Source organism: Nipponia nippon, unplaced genomic scaffold, assembly GCF_047370975.1.
Source record: "Nipponia nippon isolate SJK-2023a ecotype South Korea unplaced genomic scaffold, ASM4737097v1 scaffold_1, whole genome shotgun sequence".
In the NCBI taxonomy this organism is placed as follows: domain Eukaryota; kingdom Metazoa; phylum Chordata; class Aves; order Pelecaniformes; family Threskiornithidae; genus Nipponia; species Nipponia nippon.
Genome location: NW_028262290.1, coordinates 47,255,378 through 47,279,082, shown reverse-complemented (window position 1 = coordinate 47,279,082; position 23,705 = coordinate 47,255,378). Strand labels below are relative to the sequence as shown.

Genomic DNA, 23,705 nt, shown 5'->3' with positions numbered 1-23,705 from the left:
CGTTGGATTTTTGTTATATTTCAGAGAAGGTATTTTCTTAAGATAGGTTGTGTCACTGCAATTACCTGAGCGTGCTGCAGGACATAGATGCAGCAGGAGCTAGCAATAATGGAAATCAAGGGAAGTCTGAAGAAATAACAGGATAGAGTGTCTACTCTGAATGGATCATGCAAACTCTTTATTAAGAATCTCCTGGGTTTGTAATACTTAGAGTAGGGATAATTAGAACATCCCTGAGGGTCTTTTCCCTTTATCCTCAATTCCATTTTAGCATAATTTTTGTCTTATAGATAATACTATGAAAAGTTATAATCCTGAAAATTACAAATTTACTCCAAGGACACGTCATCATACTAACATAGCCCACTGATAAATCAAGAGAGAAGAGTTGGTTAATTTTCACAGCCAAACTTCATGCTGGTTTACTTTGCTTTTTTTTTTTTTTTAAATACTGTTATCGTTGCATATATTAACAGAATTGAAAATGTGCTAATTATATTCCACTATTCCAAACTTTTGATATTTATAGAGAATGCTAAACAGTAAAGTAAAAGCAACAGGAATGCATAGCAACACGCCAAAATGATTTACAGCTGCATCACTGTAGGTAAGTACATCAAAAAGTAAAAAGTAACATCTCTGCAGCTCAAATCCTGAACTACTGTGCTGAAGAATGAAGATAATATTATCAAACTTTTCTTGCAGTTCTTTGCTTCTATAAAATTGACCTTTCTATTGCCACAGGATTTTTTCCTGAAAGGAGTTTCTAAACTGTCAATGAATTTTAATGCTGATTCTTTATTCAATTTCCTCCTCTGTTTTCAGGGCATCATAAATTGACCTTCAGAGGCAATTGCTTTTAAGGAAAGCAATCTCTGCATACTAGTCACACCTTAACACAGGTTTCTAGTTTCCAAGTCAAGAGTTAGCCATTGGCTAAAACAAACAAACAAACAAACAAACAAACAAACAAACAAACAAACAAACATATATTGTTCTCATATATTGTTAGGGATGTGCACTATTTGACATTTTGCCTTCCCTGGGGGGGAGGGGGAGAAGGGGAAGAGAGGGAGGAAAAAAAGCATTCGGGACTAAACAACTCCTGGCTTGCCTCCATTATACACTGATTTTCACTCAGTGTTTACTCATCAGTAAACACAGTTATGGAAGACTCTTGCACTGTCACCACACTCTGGATTGCAAGGTATTTGCCGAAGATCTCAGGATGATGGGCACCAGAATATGCACTAGAGTACCAACTGTGATTTTACATTCGGGAACCTACTGTTACAAAATTATGCAACTTTTCTATAAGTCTAACTTCAGACAGTACCTGCTTCTGACGATGAGTCAGAAGACAAACAGCAACAGCTGCTAAGTAGCTGCTTTTCTTTTTTCTTTTTGCTTTAATTCTATTGTGTAGATGCCAGTTCATCACAAAAGGTAATAGTAAACATCCTTAGAATCTGGGATTTCAAGACCTATCAATGGTTACATCAAAAACTCCTACTAAGTAAGTAAGTACTTTATTCAAGTTTATCACGTTTTAATTTTTCTCAAAACATTTTTTTTTATTTGTGGTTAAATCTATGGTTTAAATCAAAAGCATTATTTTATAATTCTGTTTCAGCTTCTCATTCCTTGCCCAAACTGAGTATTTATTATCATCTTAAGAGAGTGTCTTGTCTACTCTTAGGCTATTTCTCAAACAATGCTGAACGTTCCACAGTACTTTCCATATTTTTTCCAGATATATATTCAAACATACCAAATTCAGAAGAGTAAATATTGTACTCTCATTACAGTAAACACAACTATAGTAATATCATAATTCTTATTCTTAGTAATGAACTGACTGAAAAATAACAAATATTCTTAGTTTCAATACCAATACCTTTTTGAACAGCTGCGGGGAGCTGCTGAAGCCTCCAAAGTGACATACAATCAATTTTCATGCCAGGCTTTTTCCTTCGCTCTTTCTCCAACTCCAAAGCTTTTTCTGCTTCCTCACGATCAGCCTCCAGCCGCTTAATGAGCTCAGTAACTTCCAGTAGCAAAGTTTCTGTTTCTTGCTTCAAGGTTAATGTCTTGCCATCTTTAAAAATACATTAAAAAATATTTTTTATGAAAGCTTAATCATATGCTCTTTATTCGAGCTTTATTGTCAACACAAAGTTGGCCTGTTCACATGTATCACAGTAAGCACAACTGGTTACATGGCTGTCTTTGAAAATACATTATAATTATTTCTTATGAAGGCTTAAACATACACTCTTTATTGCAGCTTCTTTCTGAGTATAAAGCTAGCCTCTTCACATCTATCAAGGCAAGCACAACTGGTTACAAACGAAGCTTTCACATTCAATAGCATTTTCCTCCAGCTTATTTCCAATGCAGAGTGCAACAAAAATGTGTGAATATAGATGGTACGAAATTTTCATCTTTGCCTTGTTGCTGGGGTAAGTAATCATCCAAACAATAGTACAAGTTCCTAATCATCTCAATTTTTTAAAGAATATTTATTTAATTTTCCTAAGTATCAATGACTTCATTAATGTCATTGGAGTTTTAAGAATATTCAGTGTAACATCTCAACAGCACTGTTTTACTCGTGATACACACGAATCATCAACATTTCATTCTGTGAAATTTGGCTATCAAAAATGCTATTTCCATTTTGACTCCACAGTCAATAATTCCCTAAATTATTTTGATTAAAAACTGCAAGCGTTGAAAAGAAGGACAACTACTTAAAATCTGGAGTGAAATTTTGGCTTCGCTGTCATCAACAGAAATTTTATCACACAATTTACTGCAGATAAGATTGCCTCAGGCTAGTAGTACTTAAAAGGTTGCACATTGGCTTAAAAAAAATTGCACGCAATCTCTTCAATATTTAAAACAATTCAAAAATACATAATAAAGATAATTAATACATAATAAAGATGCAAACTGTAAAAAACAGAACTCTACGTTGGGAATACGTTATGAATACCCTGTAACAGTGATGCAGTTATTTGTTTTACAGAAACTAAATGAAAAAAACACCCTAGAATTTCCAACAACGAACATAACTAGTTCGCCTGCTTCAAATCCTAGATGGGTTAAAATACAGTATGAATCTAAATACAGAAATGTAAATTAGCTTCTTGCAAACAGGATGATTTAATAGTACTTAATGTAACATTTAAAATGTATGTGTCTTTCAGTTTGACAGATGATACAGATTTCAAAGGATACTCACATCATTTATATAAGACATAGAGCAGGCAACAAGCAACTATTATTACAAATGCAAAGCATATATTATATGAGGATAAGTAACTTTTACCTCTCAGACTGAGTATTAAGAAATATCTTTACCTTCACAAGATACATCAGCTTCTTTAAGATCCAACTTAGTGGATAATGATAACCAGATATCTTCAATAGATTCAGCACTGACCTGTTTTGTTATCTTATAGGTAAAAACCAGTCACTAAAAAATTTTAGACCGAATTCAAATTAGCATTGTTAAGTAAACATTACTTTCACTAAGTCAAAATTTCCTTTCTTGAATCTTACACATTTAAATGCTGACTAGTTAAATGGAATAATTGTTAAAAAACACTGCAAGTCATACAGAAGAATTATTAATCGCACAATTCCCATATAAGTGTTTTTCTGATTTTTCTTTACAGAAATACAAGAAACAGATTTCTTTACATCTTGTACTTAGACAGATCTTCAATTTTTGTCCTCATACCCAAGGATGTGCCAAAGAGAAACTGTTGCAGAAAAGCCGTTACTCTTTCCAAGTTCTGAATATGCAGGAGCAATATATGCTACACTTCCCAGACTCTTCTAAGTGGCAGAAGCATTTAGTGCTGTAGCTGTGCAGACATAGATACATTGCCACTGCAGGTCAGATGCAGTTTCAGTTTCACCAGTTTAAGGGAAGTCATCACTTGAGGGTCAAGAATGAAGAAAAAAGATCTTTTAGAGATATGAAGGAAAAACAATCAAGGCACAAGGCTAAAAACTGTGTATCTCCAAACGGTTCGTAATAAACCCCAGCTTTTGTACGTACTTGTTACGTATTACTCAATTTTGTAGAATGTTTTTTAAGAATCTCTTAATATTGTTAATTCTATTTTCCATTTTCTATTTACCACATTCACAAACCATTCCCAAACTGTTTCCAAGCACCGTTCAGGAACTGGAAAGGGTCAGGGACCATTCCTCAAAAGCAGGGTGTATAACGTCTATCCTGTTTTGGAGGGACAGAATTTAACAGTATGGATATTAGGTTTTCCATGTCAATTGGACACATTGCTGGTAATATTTAACTTACTAGCAGAGGTGTAAATAAATTCATACATAGACAAGTAAAACCCAGACTCCCTATATTTGTAGTAGAGTAATTTCAGTATATATGCCTAATTTTGATTTTTAAGAGCATTAATGAAATACTCATACTATAGCAACCCCACCCTTTCTCCTCTTAACTCATAGTTATAATGGTGTCACCATCTAGAGGCCTCAGACTATTTTGAATCTCTGTATACTAAGTGACACGAACTTAGAAGAGATGTGGAAAATACGCACAAGATTACACAAACAATTTAAGCTAACATTAAAATAAATAAACATCTGGACATGTCAATGCTTATCCATCTAATTCATATACATGGATGACAAAATTATAACATTAAAATAATTTCACTATTCTCACATTATTTTAAAGGTGAATGAGGCAATATAATATTTCCTATCAAATTAATGTCTATACTGTAAATCAAGATGTAACAGTAGTTCCTGCACCTTGGATTCTTCTAGTATCTATGCTGCAGTTGCAGAAATCTCCTGCAGAGTATTCAACAGCATTTGTGGAATACTAATCTAAGATAGTTTTCCTGATATGCTGCTATGACGACATTATTGTCAGTATTGGAGATAAATTATTTAAATATAACTTGTCTGTGCAAGCAGCGATCAGATCATCTTACTGCAGTGTAGGCATATGCAAAATTTATTAAATTTTGAAAACACTTCTCCAGCAAAAGTGAATTATTCAAATTATACTAATCGTATTCTCAAATAATTTAATGGGAAGGTTTCACTATACTTTAAAACTGTATGTATTGCATTCTTTCTTCATCTACCTACCCGTTTTTTTAGCTTCCCTTTATTCTTGTTTCTATTCACACAAAATCTATATAGGCTAGGAAAACATCATGTATTGCTAGAAAAAGAACCATAAAATTTTCAAATTCACGTCTCTCAATATGAGAGTAAAGACATTTTTTAATCAAGGAATTGTTAAGTACTGTTCAGGAAAAAACATTGTTTACTATCGACAGAAAATGGCACACAGCTCAGTTTCACTATCTACTCAAGATTAGCATCAAAAACTATTTTGCAGACAATTGATATCATTGAAGCAACTTTGTGTGCACCTGAATCATCATATATGAATTCACTAATCTTTATAATATATTGATATTACATTATGATATGGTGATATATTGATTTTAACAAGATAGTTTGATTTGCCAAAAGTGTTAAGTAGAAGAAAAACACATCATGACCAGTAAATGAACCTGCTGGGCACTATTTCGGAAAGTACACACAACGTGAAGTTAAATTTTTATAAAAATCAACATAGTAATCCTATTTAAAATTATACTTATTCCTATAAAGATAAAAAGCACTTGGCCATTTTCAGCCACAAATGTACCTGTTGAAAGCATTTCTCAATCTTTAATTCTAACTCTTGAATGTGATGAATAGCTTTGTTAATACAGGGTAATGGAGTATTTACAAAAGCACAGCTATGTTGCCTTGTGGTGATCCACTTGTTCTTATCTGGAGAAAGAGAACAGAGAAGGTTGCTAAACTTTATGTGTGCGTATGTATGAGATTTTCTCATACCTGATTTTCTTCCTTTAATTTGCAACTTGGTAAGCTTTGGTCTTTAAATTTAGTAAGAGAATATAACAGCTACATCTATTGCTATGCATACTTTGTGCACAAAATGTTATTCCTTTTTGAATACAATCTCAAATACACAGAGAGAGATTCAAAAATGTTTGAAGAATATGAAGGAATAATTTGAAAGAGATGAGACATGATAAAGGCGGCTAGGGTCAAAATACAATTTGCTATAACTAATTTTACATAATTAATCCCAAATGAATCAAGTTTGGTGATTTTACACTAGTCCTCAGCAAGGATTTTGTCCAAACAGTAAAACAATATCAGAACCCAAAAAGGCAAAGGTGGCAGCTACTATAGAAATGCCCAGAGCAAAACAGAAAAGGTCACAGGGCCTTAGAGGCAAGCTTAGACTACTCTTATGTATACAATACTTAGTTCCAGCAAATGTTTGCTTCAACCTTATGAAGGGATGAAGTTCCAGAACAGTAGTTCCCATGCTGGGAATTTAAAGCTACATGACATAAATGAACTATTTTACGAAAACATGCGGATTTCACAATTGTGTTTTCTTTAAAGTCTGTTAGCCTTATAACCACATAAATAAATGATACTGTGGCACACTATTGAATGTTAACTATTTAATTAATACACAGAATGGGAATCTGACTGCAGAGGTCACTAATGAAAGGTGTCAGGAATCAGAACAAGACACTGAAACTTAGCAGTAGAGCTATTAAAAAGTCTAAGAAGGTGTCCTACAAACATGAAACATTAACCTAATTATGTTCAGGGGGATACAATGCTTTAATGTGCCTTGGAGATGAATCGAAAATAACAACAGTAATAGGGATTAAACTGTAAAATAGAACCAGATAACCTTCATATACAGTCTGTGGATTTGTTTGTTTGTTTTTTTTAAAAAAAGAATAATCTCTTACTGTCTTAATTAAAGCATCAGCCTAAAACATTAAAAGTCTGTAGGTTACATAAGGCTCTTTTAACTTTAGTTTATCATAAACAGCCTTACTGGAATGGAAAAAATGGTTTGCAAGATTTTGTTTGAAAAGACAGCCCAATAACATGGATATCAAAACCTATTTTGTAGGATCTTGCTCTGCCTGTTCCTATAGCCAGAAACCTTCACAGGATGCCTACACAGCACAATCCCAACAAAGCCTATATAGGCTTTGTATCTTTCTTGTACTCTGAAGCACAACACAGAAGTTTAGATTTTGAGGCTAACATTACTTTAATTTCCCCTAGTTGCTTCTACTGCTATTATTCTTACATTTTACTAAATTAACATTAATGTTGTTGTGAAAATTATGTTTATTTTCTTTATATCACTAATACAACTAACAATACCACAGTTAAAAAAAAAAAAAATCTAAAATTTTTGAATGGCTTTAATAAAAAAGATTACTCTCTTACTGCTTTGGTCTTCCTTGGTAAATGCAAACGTTTATACATGCAAGCCTTCTAATCCCTTTGTAAAAGCAACCTAGAAATACAACTCAGTGAGAAAGCAGAATTATTTACCATTTCCTTAAAATCTAAAAATTAAATTCAAATGACAAGTGAAATAGAGCCGATTTTGTTTTCAGACAGAAAACTGAACTATCATCAGAGGATGGAGTGACACCAGTAAGTCAATGACTGTCACTCAGTCTACAAATGAATCATTTGTATGAAGGTTTTTCAAGCAGCGTGACAGAAGAATCAAGAAAGAGAACTAGTGTTATATAATATTACAAATACAGAATTTAAAATAATTTCTTGTATCTTAAATGTAAGCCCTTCATTACACTATTTGAAAACTGTATAATAGAAGACGTATCTGATGTACCTTGGGATGGCTCAGTACTGTTCTTAGAAGAACAGGAAAATGACTGTGTTTCAAACATTATTGCTGGTAGTACTTTTCAGCCTAATGATTAGAAAAATAATAATAATGCATACACATATATACATACACATATACACATTTTAAAAACTCTTATTTTCATCAGCAAGAAAATATATTCCATCAGTGATATATCTACAGTATTTTTAAAGGTTAGCAAATCCATTTTCACGTTCCCTACTAAGGGAAAAGCAGCAATTAAACAGTTGATGGCAGTACAAATCACACAGTGGATCCTATTTAGGTAATGAAATTACAGTTAAAAAGCAAATGAAAAACAAGACAGCCAAATTTCAACATACGTGGCCTGGCTTTTTAAATTATACGGGTTATTTTGGAGCCTATCATGACAGTGGTAACCAACGCTGACTAGAAAAATGTGAAAAACAAAATAGGTAACCTATGAGATGAATTTTAATTAAGAACCTGTCAGTGGAAGGGAGGTCCGTAAACGTGTAGTCTGAAACACTGTTGTCTCAAATGGACAGAAGACACATATGAGAGGAAAATAATCTACCTATTTGCATATAAACTTGTAACTCAGATTTACTGCAATAAACAAAACCAACATTATTTATTTATAATTTACATAATTCAGAAAAATAATATTGGCTGAAAACTTAGGTAGTTTAGCCTCAGGACATCAAGCTGAGGTAATTTACCAAAATATTTTATCACTCTTAAAATTCATACATTTAACAAATACCTGTATGGCCATACAGAGATCCATGTGGACACCTCCCTCTCCCCACCCGCCCCGAACTTGTGCAATTGGCAAATTAGAAGTCCACCTAAATTATGCTTTCCAACTACTATCAACCTACAAAAACTGACTAGTACAAAAGTAAAAAAAAACCCAACACCTATATTACAGTCTTCATCAATATAAAATATTGGAAACAAATATCGCATAGTCATAGATTTTAGCATTCCATATTCTTCTAAGTAGTACTATTAAAAAATAGAGATACGTTTAGTCCAAATTCTCTGAAATGGAAAATAGTTGCCTGAGAGTCCAACCGGATGGACAGACAGAGAAAATATGCTCTTCACACTCTCCACACCTCAGATTATTGATCCACCAAACTCAAACTCAAGTCTGATACAAAGAGATGTTAGAAGAATGTAAGTGTACCAAGCTTGCCAAAACAAATGCTGAATCCATGGCTATCTTCTGCATGAACTTCCATTCACTGCAATGCAGACAGTATTATTGCTGTTTTACCATAACAAACGAATTGACTTGGAAACTCTGTACAATATCAACAAAACCTTTCAAACTAAAGCTGTGGAAAAGATTTTTTAAAATTAAATAAAGTTCATAATACATATAACGAAGTTTCAAGCTACCACATTTTCAACTATGCAACTCTCCTTAGGAAATGTATGGAAAATGTATTATATGAGCCATTCTTGCATGTCATTTGCACATTAATACCTATTTTTTCCAAGTTTGGTGGCTTTTTCAATTTCCTGAAAAAAATTATTGCCAATGGCAGGACTCAATGTTGTTCAAAGAAATATGCTGATTTGGCAAGCTGGAATTTTTAACTATATCTCTGACAGGATGTCAGCTTCTTGGACTCTGCAAAGCGATATTCTACTCTCCCACAGGCTCATCCTGACAGTCAGACCAGATGGACCATATTAGCTCCAACAAGGAGTACATAAAAGAATCTGAAACTCTTCATAAGTCAAAGAAAGTAAGTATTGACAGAGAGAATAGCTCTAGAGAAAGGAGGAAAGAGGAGAAAAATACTACATACAAAAGGATGAAATCCAGAAAAAAGCTTAAGAAACAGTTTCAATTTGTTGTTGCTTATATAGCCAGTAATATATCCAGAACAGGGTATGAACAGAGCATTATCTGATATGCGAGCATGTGTTAAGAAAAAGGTGAGAGCATCACTTGCCTGGTAAGGAATCATATACGTAACACAAAGATGCATTCCACTGTACATAACAACCCATCAAAAAAAATATATTGGACAAATCGGCAGTTGATGACAAAAGTATTGTTTCAATCTGCAGCTTGGAAAAAAAATTAGTCAGCATGTAGTTCATTTAGTATCTGTTGAAAATCTTAGCCTCAATATATACAAATATTAGAATATTTATGTTCATAGCTGTAGCTATCAAAATATAAATAAAAAAAATTCTTTTGTATTGTCCTATCCAGAAAAAATAAGCCAAATCCAGTGAGTTAGCACTCACAATTTTGTAATATATACCTCTGACCTTCAGCAAGAGTTATTCTGCACAAACTGTTTTACAGAATTCAAACTAACTTTCTCACTCTGACAAAGATAGCCACTATGTTAGTCATATTACTACAGCATACCTTTTAGAAGTCATTGTATGCTACTCCCTAAAGAAGGAGAATAAAAAACATTGTCAATCTTTGATCAGGTATGTGTATACATATAAAAATATATGTACATTGTATGTATTATTAAAGATGACTAAAGCTAAAATAAATTGATACAACATTTTAATTACTTTCTTGGTACTTTACTATAACAGAAATAATTTGTCAGCTGCTAAAAATAAATTTCTAATACCAACATCTCAAATAGAAGGATGAGGAACTAATAAAATTTTTGTTGGAAGCAAAATCCTTGATAAAATTTTTTCAATGAAAGAGATCAGAATCCACGTTAGAATTTCTATCCAAATAACATAAGCTAGTACTACTATTTCTCATCATAAATGCCATTCCCCAGGCAGAGTCTTTGGATATTCATAAATATGCTTCATAAAAAGCTTATTCTATATGAACCTTTTTCTTATCAACTCCCATACTTACCTCTTCACCAAAACTCTAATTCACTATTAAGTAAACTAAGTGCAAACTGAGATTATCTACCTCATAAGCACATCAGATATGGCCAAATCACAGAAGAATTTTGTTTAAAATATTCTCATTGATTCCTGCTTCACTGTGACTATGCCATCTGTGTTGGAATTTTTCCTCCTTCCCCAAAATGCAGTCAGCATAAATAAAAATTATAAACTAATTCATAGTTAAAAGGAGCTAACATTCCATGAACAATCTTCATCTTATTCCCTCATTTCCTGACCTCCAAGTGTTAACTTTCTGCAAATACAGCATTTTACCATTTGGTTTTAGGGTCCTAGAATTTCTTGCACAATTTCTGCCTATCCTCAAGTGATGCAGTGAATCCTTTTAACCACTGAAATGCAGTCCAGGTTTACTTCCGAATACGCAGAAAGGTATTAATGCCCCTGAAATTATTCCCCCAAACTACAATTAGTGCAGATGTTTCACAATAGTACACAGCATTGTTAATATAGCAGTTTGCAGCATTAAAATGTGTTACAGTGATAGTCAGGTCTCACACTTGAAAACAAGGCTTCACATAGAATTTTATAGGCTGCCTAATATAAACCACCAACTCTAATAAAACGATTAGAATTATTATTAAAAGCAACAAAAGACAGGTTCTTTGTTGTATTTTAGTCCTTTCACAGGAACAAGATCCCAAGAACTAGTCCATTATACTAGCCATTTTAGGCTTTAAGAATAGAATTAAGATCAAATAATGTACTCTCACAAACTTCTAATGGTATCCAAAACTAAAAATATTATGGCTGAGATCTTACTACTATCATATAAATACCTGGAATAGTTCTGTTTCAAAATCAATTTGATTTTTTTCCAGTATTCCACTATTCTTGTGGTTCACTCCAGCTAGATAGTCTGCAACGCAGACAGACTTAATCGCTATTCTTTTTCCACAGACTTTAGTGCAAATATGAACTCTAGACAAACAAACAAACAAACAAACCCACAGACAATTAAACAGGATGAAAAACAAGGACACTGGAAATCTGTAATAGGTAGGGAATTAAATCCAGGTATTCTGTGCCATAGTCATGAATGATACACTTTGTCTTTCTCTATATATTCTTGAGTACTACCTTTCTGACACGAATCAGAAAAGAGGAATTATACTTCTACCAAGTAGTATTGAGAAAATAAATACCTTAAGAGCCGCTCACATTCTGCGACATAGGTTCACATAAAACATAACTATCTCTGACTACAGGTGTTACCTAATCTACTATTTCAGTGTCCCTCCTCACACATTCCAAGGCCAGAAACAAAACAATTGGAGAATTACTATTCTCTTCCTTATTCCTGGGAGGTCAAAGAGACCTGACAGTAGTAGGAACAATGTTCCTGCTCAAGCAAAAAACTAATTCAATTCAATTCTTAGAAATGAGCACCCGAAATTCTATTACCACAAGAATCATCCAAATATGTTTTAAAGATGATTACCACCAATGTTCATGCTACTAAGCATGTTAGTTATTTGATCTGTCCCCTTACCCATAATTAAAATATCATGTACTACAGCACAATATTTTTGCAAAGATTATTAAATCTTAAACCTACCATCTTCCACTCTGTTGTATATGTCTAAATGAAATACAGTGAATATTGGTTACCATAGTAACCACAGAACTGAAGAAATTTAGTTTTGGCATAATTGCTGCATATGTTCGTACAAATCACATCTCTTATTCTGAGCATTAGAAATGAAGACACTTTTGAACTCCATTTTTTAAAAATAGAGTAATGAAGAAACAAAAAATTAGATCAAGCATTTATAGACATAACACAACATATTCTTGTTGTTTAATTTACTCATTCACTTTTCTTTTATAATTAGAGTGTATTTTCTTGCATTCTATTAAACAATTTAGTTAAATACTGTTTAAGTTATCTTTTTACTTATTGATAATTAAGCCAGTTCTGGTTTTGTTAAATTAAATTCAAAATACTATTTTAGAATAATAAATACATTATTAGTCAAACATCCAGAAGTGGCTAAAGAAACTTCAGCAAAAATAAACACCTCCAACAGCCTCTGACACACTTATTTGTTTTTTTACTTGCAACGAGGTTCACATTGAATAAGGATAAATTTATTTGTTTCTTTAGTTTCAAGAAACAGCAGAAAAGGAAAAAGCGCTCTAGGCTTGCTGACACTCAGTCTTACAACAGCATAATTTTCTCAGCAGCATTAAAAAACACGCATTCAGCAGGAACAAATTAACTCAATTCAACCAGCCTGTGAATTAGCTACAAACTCCTCTCCACTTCCTTATCAGCTCCCAGGATGAATCTTAAATGTCTCAAAAAAACCCCCAACCCCAAAACAAACTCACAACCCCACAGGTCAGATAAACAGTAGGACAGTCGGATTTCTCTGTTTTTACTTCGACACTAGAATGCTTTCATCCTTTCCCTTCTCTAGCTTTGTTTGTTTAATAATTTAGTTCTGATTTGGTTGTTTCAGAGCTCCTTTATACTTATCAAGTTCATTATCATCAGTACCTCTCATTTGAATATTCAGAAATACAAACAAAGAGAATTTCAGAAAAAGTTTGGTAATACAGAACAGACAGACAAATAAATCGTAGTTAAAAACAACACAGAGAGATCATCTCTACTTGAAAGCTTTAAGTCTTGGAAAGTTAAAAGTCTTCTCCTGAGCTGTCACCTACATTGCACAAAAATCTGTAATCAGCCAATACACTGCAACAAAGAAACGCAAAGTAAAAGTCCAAGAATTTGTTTAGCACATGGTATCATGCTTCTAGCTTGAAATACCAACAATATCATTTTCAGTTTACCTTATCTCTTCAGACCTTCCTGGCATGAATGGGTTAAGTTCTTAATGAACTTGTGGAACTGATCCACCCAATTTTTTAAGGATATAACAGATTCTCCCAAAAAATGGAGATAAAACAGGAATAATGGATGAATGAAAGATCATATTATTATTTGAAATAATCTCTATTTATTAAGTGATGGTCTCACTGATGTTGCAAAGAACAGAGAAAAAAAGCTGAAAACATTTTACAGCCAAAAAAAACCACCCCAGCATGCCCATGACATTAGAATCAGTAAAGTCTGGTTTTCCATGGATTTTTGTGCAATGTTCTCTCACAGAAGCCCAGCTCCCCTCAGTGTCACTGAGCCGGACCAACAGAGCTTCCTTTGGTATTCCTTTCTGGGCATGTGTGTAGGACTGGTTTGGAGCTTGGCTGGCTAACCAAGACAAGAGTCGATTAGTCAGCTGACTGCCACCCTACAGAATATGTAAAGGGATAATTTATAACTCCTTTCTTTCAGATAAGGAAATAATTTGGGTCTTTCTTCCTGTTACTTTGCTGCCAATTTTCATGAAACTTGGAAGAACTTAACATCTTTGAGACTCCTACTCATCTGTCAAATCTGGTTGGAATAGACAAAAGCTACTGGAGGACAGGCACTGGCAGATCACATACAGTGACAGTGTACACTTTGTTTCCTTAGATATACCAAAAAAACCCTCTTTAATTGGAGGCTACCTGAAGTGACTGCCTTCATTTATTTAATAATCTTTCTATCAAACTATATTTTGTAGAGATCTTAAACTTCACTATTTTAGAAGTAACACAGATAAAGGAGAAAGAGAAAAAGATGACATTTTGTGTATGCTAAAAAATAAAGGACAACATAGAAAAAAGAAAAAAAGAAGTGAAAGAACAAAGCATGAGAGTGTTGGCAATGGTAAAGAAAACCAGGTGGGATAGGGCATTCAAGGAATGAAAGGTGCTTGCAAGGCAAAGCTGGAAAACATATATTATGCAGTAGGGAAAGGGAGTTAAAAAAAAAAGATACAAAGATAACAAAGTAAATGAGAGCTAAAGGGGAAAAAAAAAAAAAAAAAAGACTGACAAAGCCTAGCTGCCAAAACTGGAATGGGACAATATAAGTGAAAATGACAGAGGATCTGTAAAAGAAAAAAAGAAATTAAAAGAAATTAAAAAAGAAATTAATTGATTATTTCATTAAGCACTTAGAAAGTTCCATGATCGAACAGAAGGGGTCCAACTAGGTAGAAACTTTATTTTCTCTTTAGTAACAACAGAAGTGTAGTAGAATGTGAAAACAGATTCCATTTGCAAAATAATGCCTCCATATATTGAAAGATCCAAGGCAGTTGCAACTAAATCTAAACCATTTCTGGCAGATGCTTGTCAAATCTGTTTTCAAATCTTTTAGTGACAGTTTCTACCAGATGTCTAAGCAAACTTAAACCAAACTTAACCATCCTTGCCATTAGTTAGCCATCCTAATGTATAATATAATCTCCTTGTCGTATCTATATGAGAAAACAACAGATTGCCTTCATCTTGTAAACAACTTCTTAAACATTTGAGAACTGCTATCTCTTTCCTTCTCTATGCTAAACAGACCAAATTCTTCTAATTTTTTACACACCCCTGCCCAGAGATTATACGTTCCAACTGTTTTTCCACTCTCTTCCTCCAAATTCTCCCCAGTTGGTACAGGTCTTTCCAGGCATATATCCTAAAGTGGTCCCAGCCTTCCAGCTGATGCCTCACCAGTACTAAGAAGAATGCAAGTGTTATGCAATGCATTAATTTTCATATCCTGATACAACCCTTGCTTCTATCACAACAGCATGATACTGGTTTTCATGTTTAGCACTTCAACCTACAGGTCTTTTGCTACCTTACCTAGCATTTTCTCCTTCTCTGTACACATTATTTCTGCTTATGGATAGTACTTTGTATTTGTTCTTACTGATTTATAGCCTATTCTCTGACTCCTCAAGATCATTTCAAATTCCAAATGATCCTGTCCTCCAGAGTGCTTGCAGCTCCTCCCAGCAAGACATCGTGTCCAAACTGAGAAAGAATCATGCAGTCAGCCCTTGCTGTCAGTATTATTCACAGAGCACCTCCATTGTTCTACAGTGCCATGCATAAGACATGGTTTGTGCCTAACATGACAATACTATGCTCTTTCATAGAGAAAAAATGGAGAAATAAACATTTTAAAATGCTGATCCATCTCTATTTGATTTCCCATTTTAAGCTGTATGTATTTTATTACTTTATGCTTCAGAAGGACTTGAAGTTAAATAGTAATTTTAGCCATTATGTATATTATATAAATAGTTCAGTTGCAAAGATTAGAGAAACAAAATGAGTTGAAAATTTGGCAGGATCATACAATCTATTTAAAATAAAAAAGGGAACACAACACACCACTAAATAATAGGAAAAGGCATCTGTGTGTTTTCTAGTTTGAAGAGAAGATCTTGCCAAATTCCAAATTGAGTGCTGAGTAACTATAAACACATTCTTGTTCAGTTGGACTAAGATGTATTTTGTGGCACTGCTCAGATCTTAGCAGTTAATTAACTCTTGATGCAATATAGAAATCTTGTTTAAAAAGAAAATTAATAGAAAAATATTTTTAAATTATACAGTCTCAGATTGCTTTTTTGTAAGGATTCAACGTTAAAGGAAAGACTAATTTATACAATTCAATATAGCTACATTAAGAGTACATTCTTGTACCTGTCCTGCAATATAACCTTAGAAGATGACAGCTTCGAGACAAAGCTCTGCATGACAGGAAAATAAAAACAAAAAAAAGAACAAAAAAAAGACTAAAAAGGTAATAATAACTACAAAATCAACAATATCCCCAAGCTGACTGGAGCTGCTACTCGCTCAAGCTAATTCTTTCTCACCATCTGCCTTCCAAAGTGAGACATACTAAACCATAAAACTTTTTATCTAGGAAATATGACTGTTACCTTTACTCAGTGTTTGTGGTCCATGATTCAGTAATTCAGCTTAAATTTTCAAACAAAGCTAAAAAGACATAGCAAAATGAATAAATAAATAATTTTTAAAAAACTTTATATGAGATTTTATTACATATTTGAGCAAAAAAGAATGGGGAGGGGTTTGCTAGATTTACTCTGTCTCTAAATTTCTGCTTCACCACAGAATTGTTCTCAATACATAATAGTTCACACCATGTACACAGTTCAAAGGTCATATAAACACCCATTTTTTCCTAGAGAGAGAGTTTGTTTTCTTATCCATATGCACAGGCTGGCATAATCCTTATTGTCTTTACTCTCATTAATGGCAGTAATCAACTATGCCAGTACAAAGCCCTTTTAGATGCATGTAGTTAGCCTAATATTAGGAGAATTACTGTAATGCATTATCTACCTCATCACAGTTCATGGCACAAGTTTTGTGTATAGACAAGTCCTTCGAAGTTAAATAGGAAGAGCCTAAGTGATCCAGATTTTCTCAGTATTCACTGTTAAGCTGTTTCTCATTCACATTGTGAAGGCAACTGATACAGAAAACCACAAAAGTTCTGTAAATTATCTAATGTCCAACTTGGAGATACAGAATTCAAAATCAGTTAAAATCATTTTGCCTACATACTACCTAAAGTCAATGGTTTCATGCTGCAATTATTACAAAGATCCTAACAGCATACAAAATCAGGAACCCCACAGAAAGCTGGAATGGATACATAGACTATATTAGGAGATTTTATCACTTTACACATAGTGAACATTTTTAACCATTCGATTTCTATTCCCACTCCAAACTCTCTTTTAACATCAAGTGTAATGCTTCGGTAGCCATCTTGTAAATATCACAGAAAATAATTTTACTGCCATTTAGGTCGATTTTACTAGAACTTCTATGCAATCTTAAAATATGACAGCAAATGTTTTGAGCCACTATTGCAGCATTAACTTTTGATGCTAGTGTGGATAGCAGTCTTCCAAATGATAATTTCATCCAAAACTGCATCAAGTACTGAAAGAGGAATAGGAAATTTCTCTGCCTCATGTACAAATTAAAATAAAAGTTCTAACGTCACCCTTCAAAAGGGGACACTTTCCCTCACTCTGTCTTCATGTCGACCTACCTGTCCTATTATGCAAGGTATCAAACCTGAAACAATCATCTAGAGTGCAGTTACTACTACCATGTCCTCTTTTTATTCAACTCCATCTGAAAACTCTTTAGAAAAAGGCTTACAAAAAGCTACCTGTAAGACAGACCATCATATCTACATCATAATACCAGATCTTAAAGTCAGATATTTTACCAGCATAAAACTCTAATCTTACATAGGCTGTATGCTCTGAAAAGATGAGAGCATTTACAAAAATTTAGAACCCCTCACTAGGGAAGAAGGCTTAAGAGACACATATAGCCATCTTGTAGATTTCTTTATTTAATAGTGGCACTATCTCACTAGAGATAGCCACGCTGCAACTCCATGTGGAATAATCTTAAAGGACTGCAAATCAAACACCTCCAGAACCTTAGTAAATCTCTGTATTCCCAAAAGCGTATTCAAAAAGGATCCATTCTGTTAGCAAACATATTCAAATTTCCAGTCAGGTCAATTTGAAAGAACACGATCAGTCCCAAAATGATCACATACTGGATTTTCATTTAGGATCATGACCAACCCCTCAGCTTCCAGTATACATCTCAGTATGATCAATACAGAAAAACAAGGATTTGCTGCTTGGGGTATATTCTGCTGAAGCACAACAGTCAAGCCTACAGTCCTTTTTAAATTTTTTTTACATATTTCCTCAATATATTCACCTAGGCTCCCATGATCGGACTGTGACCAAAACTTTACAACCCTATGAGCTGTTAGAACAAGTCCACTAAACCTTCTCTGTCATTGATTCTCCCATTCCTTATTAATTATTTTCCCAAAGAAATAACAAGATAGACAGAAATTAGAGGTCAATCATCATCATCATTGTAATAACAGCCACCTCTTCTTTCCATAAGGTTTTCAAAATATCTTCTTCAAAGTCTATTCTACTTTGGCATGGTGCTATTATGGAGTGAAACTAAGAGATTCCATTCTTTAAAAAACAACCCAAGAGCTTTTGGAAGGTAATAAAATTCTGGAATAACTCCCATACCAAGTCCTTCTGTGTTTTCTACCCTTATGCATTTTGCTTTTTAAACTGAGAAAAAAACTAAGATACAGATTTATTACTATACCCTCTGAGGGGAGGAGGGGGAATCTAATTTTTAATCAGAGTCTCCTCTTCAGTAGTGACTCATCACATTCTTGAGCCTGTGCAAAATGTTATGCATTTTGAAATTTGGAAAAGGCAGGCTTAAAACTCTTTTAAGTTATATGTCAGAAAGTTTATTGTATTCTTTGAATAGTTAAGAACTTGGCAATAAGAGGGCAGAGCCTATTTAGGCATAAAAACTGAAAAACTGGATCTCTCAAAGATATTTTAGCTGTTGCATCAAGCATTGGAAGAAGAAAAGGAGATTAATTCTGGAAGCCCCAACACGCCGTCCTAACTGAACCTCTTCCCAGACCACAGATGCCCGACCGCTTCTGCAGCGGGGTCTCTACCCTCCACTCCAGGCTTCGGTCAGACGCCTCCAAAGGTGCAACTGTGCTCCACAAGACAAAGACCGTTACTGTGGCTGATTCTGCCACCACAGCCCAGTCCATGAGGAAGAACCGGACGTGCCGAACACCGCCCTGTGCAAAGTAACACCGCCCTGTACAAGGCAAGGCCGCCCTGGACGCCGGCCGGGAGCCGTTCGCGGCCACAAGCCAAGCCCCGAAGGAGCGATGAGGGCGCGGCGCCCCACACATCCTCCGCGGCAAAGGGGCCCACGGGCACGGGCAGCGCAACCGCGGCCGCCGCCTCCCTCCCACGCCGGCCCGGGGCCGCGCCAGCAGCACCCGCCGAGCCCCTCGCTCGGAGGACGATAAAATACAACTGCAGGGCACCTGTCCCGCACTAGGAGCGCCCGGCATGGAGCCCGGCAGCCCTGCGCCCGCCGCCCGGAGCCCCCCTCAGAGGGAGGCGGCAACGGCCTGGCTCCCTCCCGCCGCCTCCCCTCCTCCGTGCGGAGGCCAGGCGGCACGGAGCCGGGCCGGCCGAGGATCTGTTGCTCCCCCACACACGCCCGCCGCCGGCAACACCGCTGGCTGGCGGCCCCAGCCCCGCCTCCCGGTACTCACGGCTCCGGCTGGGCGCCCGCCACCGCCGGGCGGGAGGAGGGGGGCAGGCAGCAGCCGCCGCCGCCGCCGCGTCCTGCCCGGCGTCCCTTAGACCGTGTCCCTGGTAACGGCGGCAGCGCGCGGCCAGGCCCGAGCGCGCGGGACTAACCGCCGGCGGCGGAGGGGACAGCGGGTGAGAGGCCGGCCGTGCGCCCGCCGCCGCGGCCCTGCCCGGCTCCCACCGCGGGGAAGCGGGAAGGGGAGGCCGAGGGGGGCGGCCGGGGCCCGGGGCGGCGGGCGAGGCGCGGCCGGGAGTTGCCGCCGGCGGGCAGGGGCCGGAGGGCAGGAGCGTTCCGCTCGCCCCAGCCTCGCACCTCTCTCGAGGGAGCTGCATAAGCCGCCGGGGTGCACGGCTGCCCGCACACTCTCCGTCTTTCTTTCCGTGCAGGGAATTCAGTATGTAAAGATGGCCTTCTGTCCCCCAGGGGAACTCGGAACCGGCTCCGTGCCCCACGTCTGCCAGGTCGGCGTTTTCCAGCTTACAGCGCTTGCATGGCCAGTGCTGCGAAATCATCTCGCTTTTACATGTTTCCAGTTAAAACTTTGCTGCTGCGGCTGATTGTGCAATGAAAATTTATAATGGTTGACAGCGCTCCACGTTCCAAAATTTGGGAACTATTGTCTTGAAGAATAAAGCCAATCCTTGCCTGTTTAATTCTTTCCTATGTAAATTATTAGCTACTAACCAGCCGGGTCCAGACCAGTCCCCATGGTTGCTGCCAGTCCTGATAATTAAAATCCACTCCTGGACATTCTTGCACGACGGTATAATGACGTGAAAAGCCATTTCACTCAAATTTAAGTAGAGACTAGGACTCATAGAGGGCTCAAATGGGACTTAATTAAATCTAGGTTTCCCTCACGAGAAGTATAGCTCAGCCTTCTATACTTCTCCCTTATTTTAAGGGTAGGAGGTTAAAATTAAGTTAGAGAAATAGGCAAAGTGTGTCTCGCTCATATTTACTCCTAGATTGCCATTTGTTTTCTCTTTCCCCACCTTGTACCATATCAGGAAAAAAAGTCGGAGAAATTTAGGAGACAATCCAAAAATCACTTTCCCCTGTGTTCTCTGTCCTTCTCATCACTTTTTTGTGTTGTCTTTATGTGTATTCTAGTATGTTCAACTTCAGCCTATATGTTTTTAATGAGGAGAGAAAAAGAGGTGATGAAGCATTTACCTTACCTCCCCTTACTGCCTCAATATAGTCTTAGTGAAGACAAGATGTAAGTAGTTTTTATTTTAGTGAAACTGGGCCAGGTAAAACCAATTTGCCTTTGCCTCAAAGGAGGCTAATGCCATCCTGGGCTGCATTAGGAGGAATGTTGCCAGCGGGTCAAGGGAGGTGATCCTTCCCCTCTACTTAGCACTGGTGAGGCCACACCTGGAGTGCTGACTGGGTCCAGTTCTGGGCTCCCCAGTACAAGAAAGACATGGGCATACTGGAAAGAGGGCCATGAAGATGATGAAGGGACTGGAGCATCTCTCACCTGAGGAAAGGCTGAGGGAGCTGGGACTGTTCAGCCTGGAGAAGAGAAGGCTCAGGGAGGATCTCATCAATGTGTATAAATACTTGAAGAGAGGGTGCAAAGAGGATGGAGCCAGGCTCTTGTCAGTGGTGCCCAGTGGCACGACCAGAGGCAATGGCCACCAAAACACAGGAGATTTCCTCTGAACATCGGGAAATACTTCTTTACTGTGAAGGTGACCGAGCACTGGCACAGGTTGCCCATGGAGGTTGTGGAGTCTCTAACCTTGGAGATATTCAAAAGCTGTTTGGAAACAGTCCTGAGCAAATGGCTCTAGGTTGAGCAGGTTGGACCAGATGACCTCCAGAGGTCCCTTCCAATCTCAACCATTCTGTGATTCTGCAATTCCTGCAATGAGGGGAATTAATAGCATTGGCACTCTGTGGAATTCAAAACTACCCTTATCTCTCTAATGATGTTACATTGAGATAGGTATCTCAAAACAAATACCCTTTTACAGAGAACAAAAAAATACCCTTCAGTACTCAAGAAAGCTGTGGGGCAGCGGTTATGAGGAGAAGCAATAGCATGTTCCTAGATATTTTATAGGTTTTGAAATCACAGTTTTAACCTTGAGATAATTATCTTTACCAAGATTGAAGAAAAGAGATAGGTAAAGGTGATAGATACTGCATTTTTACTTTTCCAGGCTAAATCCAGGGCTTCAGACGCCCAAGCTGTTGCACATATTTCTCATATTTTGATTACTCCTTATTTGGCAATACACAGTTTCTACCTTCTTCTAGGCTTTTCCAAGGAAAAAGGAAACCACTCTTGAAGCAATAAAAGGAGCTCTTTTGAGTCACAAACGTGTGACAAGTTTCACCATTACTCTGTTTGATCTTGTGGAGTAGTTATTGATCTTGGTAACTATTGTGAAACAAAGAACATGTTGTCTAATCTTTCGATTGCTATCATAAGAGTACTGTGGTCATCCTTAGTTGTAGATTTCTTAAACAAATTAATGAAAAAATCATTTAGATAGCTGCCAGCTGATCCATTTGAAAAATTTAGATGGTGTTAGTAAAAACTAGATTTACCCAAAAGTAGAGTGCCTTTGTAGTTAGCTGCATAATTTATTCATAAATGGGAATAAATCTTCAAGAGTGTATTAATATATTCATTAATCTCACAGAAAGCATTGCCTGGTGCCTTTTTTTTTTTCTTAGAATAGCATGAAGATTGTTCTTACAGTTAAACGCTTTTAAAGTTAGGATTTAAAAGTTGCTCAAAAGAAGCAGGACTAAGTACATAATGTTTTACTCATGTATAAGTATATTAAGAAACATTTTTAAGTTTTACAATTATGGAATTATAGGCATATATAAGATGGGCAAAAAACCACAGAGATCATTAACTGCTATTTAGTGTGATACCAACTAAGTATTGCCAGTGAACATCTCTTTACACCTCTTATAACCTTTTACCCTCATTAAAGACTAATTAGGACCTTAACAGAACAAGAAAAATCCTGAAGATGCACTGTATGTCACTGTTTTGTGAATTTTTCACAGATATATCTTATAATCCAGAGAATGTAACATGACACAATAGAGAATATTGCAAAAAGGCACCATACTCTAAAATATGGATTATTTTACTCTCCTGTAGGCTTCTTCCACGGTCCAAAACTGCTAACTTTTTTTCCTTTGTTATTGTCAGTAAAACATACGCTAGATCAATCCATGAAGAAAGGGCAGATGGTCTGCACGCCGTGTTTTGCAGAATAGGAAAATTGGAAAATGTGGGACCAATTGTTCCATTTCTTCCAGCCTACACCAGGGCATACAGAAGCTGTAAGAAGCTAAGCTCTTAGCACTGAATGCTGAATTGTAGTACTGAAATTCAGGGTCCACTTCTTTAATCTTCCCTTCTGCAATGTAAGTGAGAAATTTGTACATGAATGACAAAAAAAATTACAAAAGCAAACACAGCATTATGTATCTTCTCCACTAATGGAGAAGATGAAAGAACAAATATTGGAGAGATGTTAAGCCACATCAGAAGAGGCGCCAGGCCAGCATCCATAGCAGTATTTCTACCGTAGCTGGTAACTAGGAACTTAACCCAATGCTTTAATTTAGAATGAGGTGCCTAAAATCATCTACAACTCAAAACCTCAGCACCCGAGTTTACACTGAACAGCCTCTCTTCTCCTGTGCTACCTCTCTGGGCTGCATCTCAAGAAATGGAATGGAGTTGCCCAGTCTGATTTGTGTAACTGGCTGAAACTGCCTTGAACCAAAATGTTGGTAATATAAAACAGCTTTTATTCCCATCTTTTTTCCTTCCTTTTCATACTTCATCACTAATAAATTATTAGATGTCCAAGTTGTATCTTTAATTACGTATGTGCGAAGTGTAACTGACTATAGCTTAACACAAATTTTGGCAATGCGTAAGCAGCAAGATTGT

General features: G+C 36.5%; 2 long non-coding RNA genes across 2 annotated transcripts in view; one reads left to right on the top strand and one right to left on the bottom strand.

Annotated features, from left to right (window-relative positions):
- LOC148057364 (uncharacterized) overlaps positions 1-19,828 on the bottom strand; it is a 31,637-nt gene extending 11,809 nt beyond the window's left edge. Inside the window, exons 1-4 of the long non-coding RNA XR_015699563.1 lie at positions 19,725-19,828; positions 5,723-5,850; positions 3,709-3,949; positions 1,898-2,098 (exon numbers count right to left, since the gene is read on the bottom strand). This is a non-coding gene — a long non-coding RNA (uncharacterized LOC148057364). The remainder of the gene's footprint in view (positions 1-1,897; positions 2,099-3,708; positions 3,950-5,722; positions 5,851-19,724) is intronic.
- Positions 19,758-20,418, top strand: LOC148057363 (uncharacterized). The gene is made up of 2 exons (XR_015699574.1): positions 19,758-19,896; positions 20,152-20,418. It is a non-coding gene; the product is annotated as an uncharacterized LOC148057363 (long non-coding RNA).
- The last annotated feature ends 3,287 nt before the right edge of the window (positions 20,419-23,705 follow it).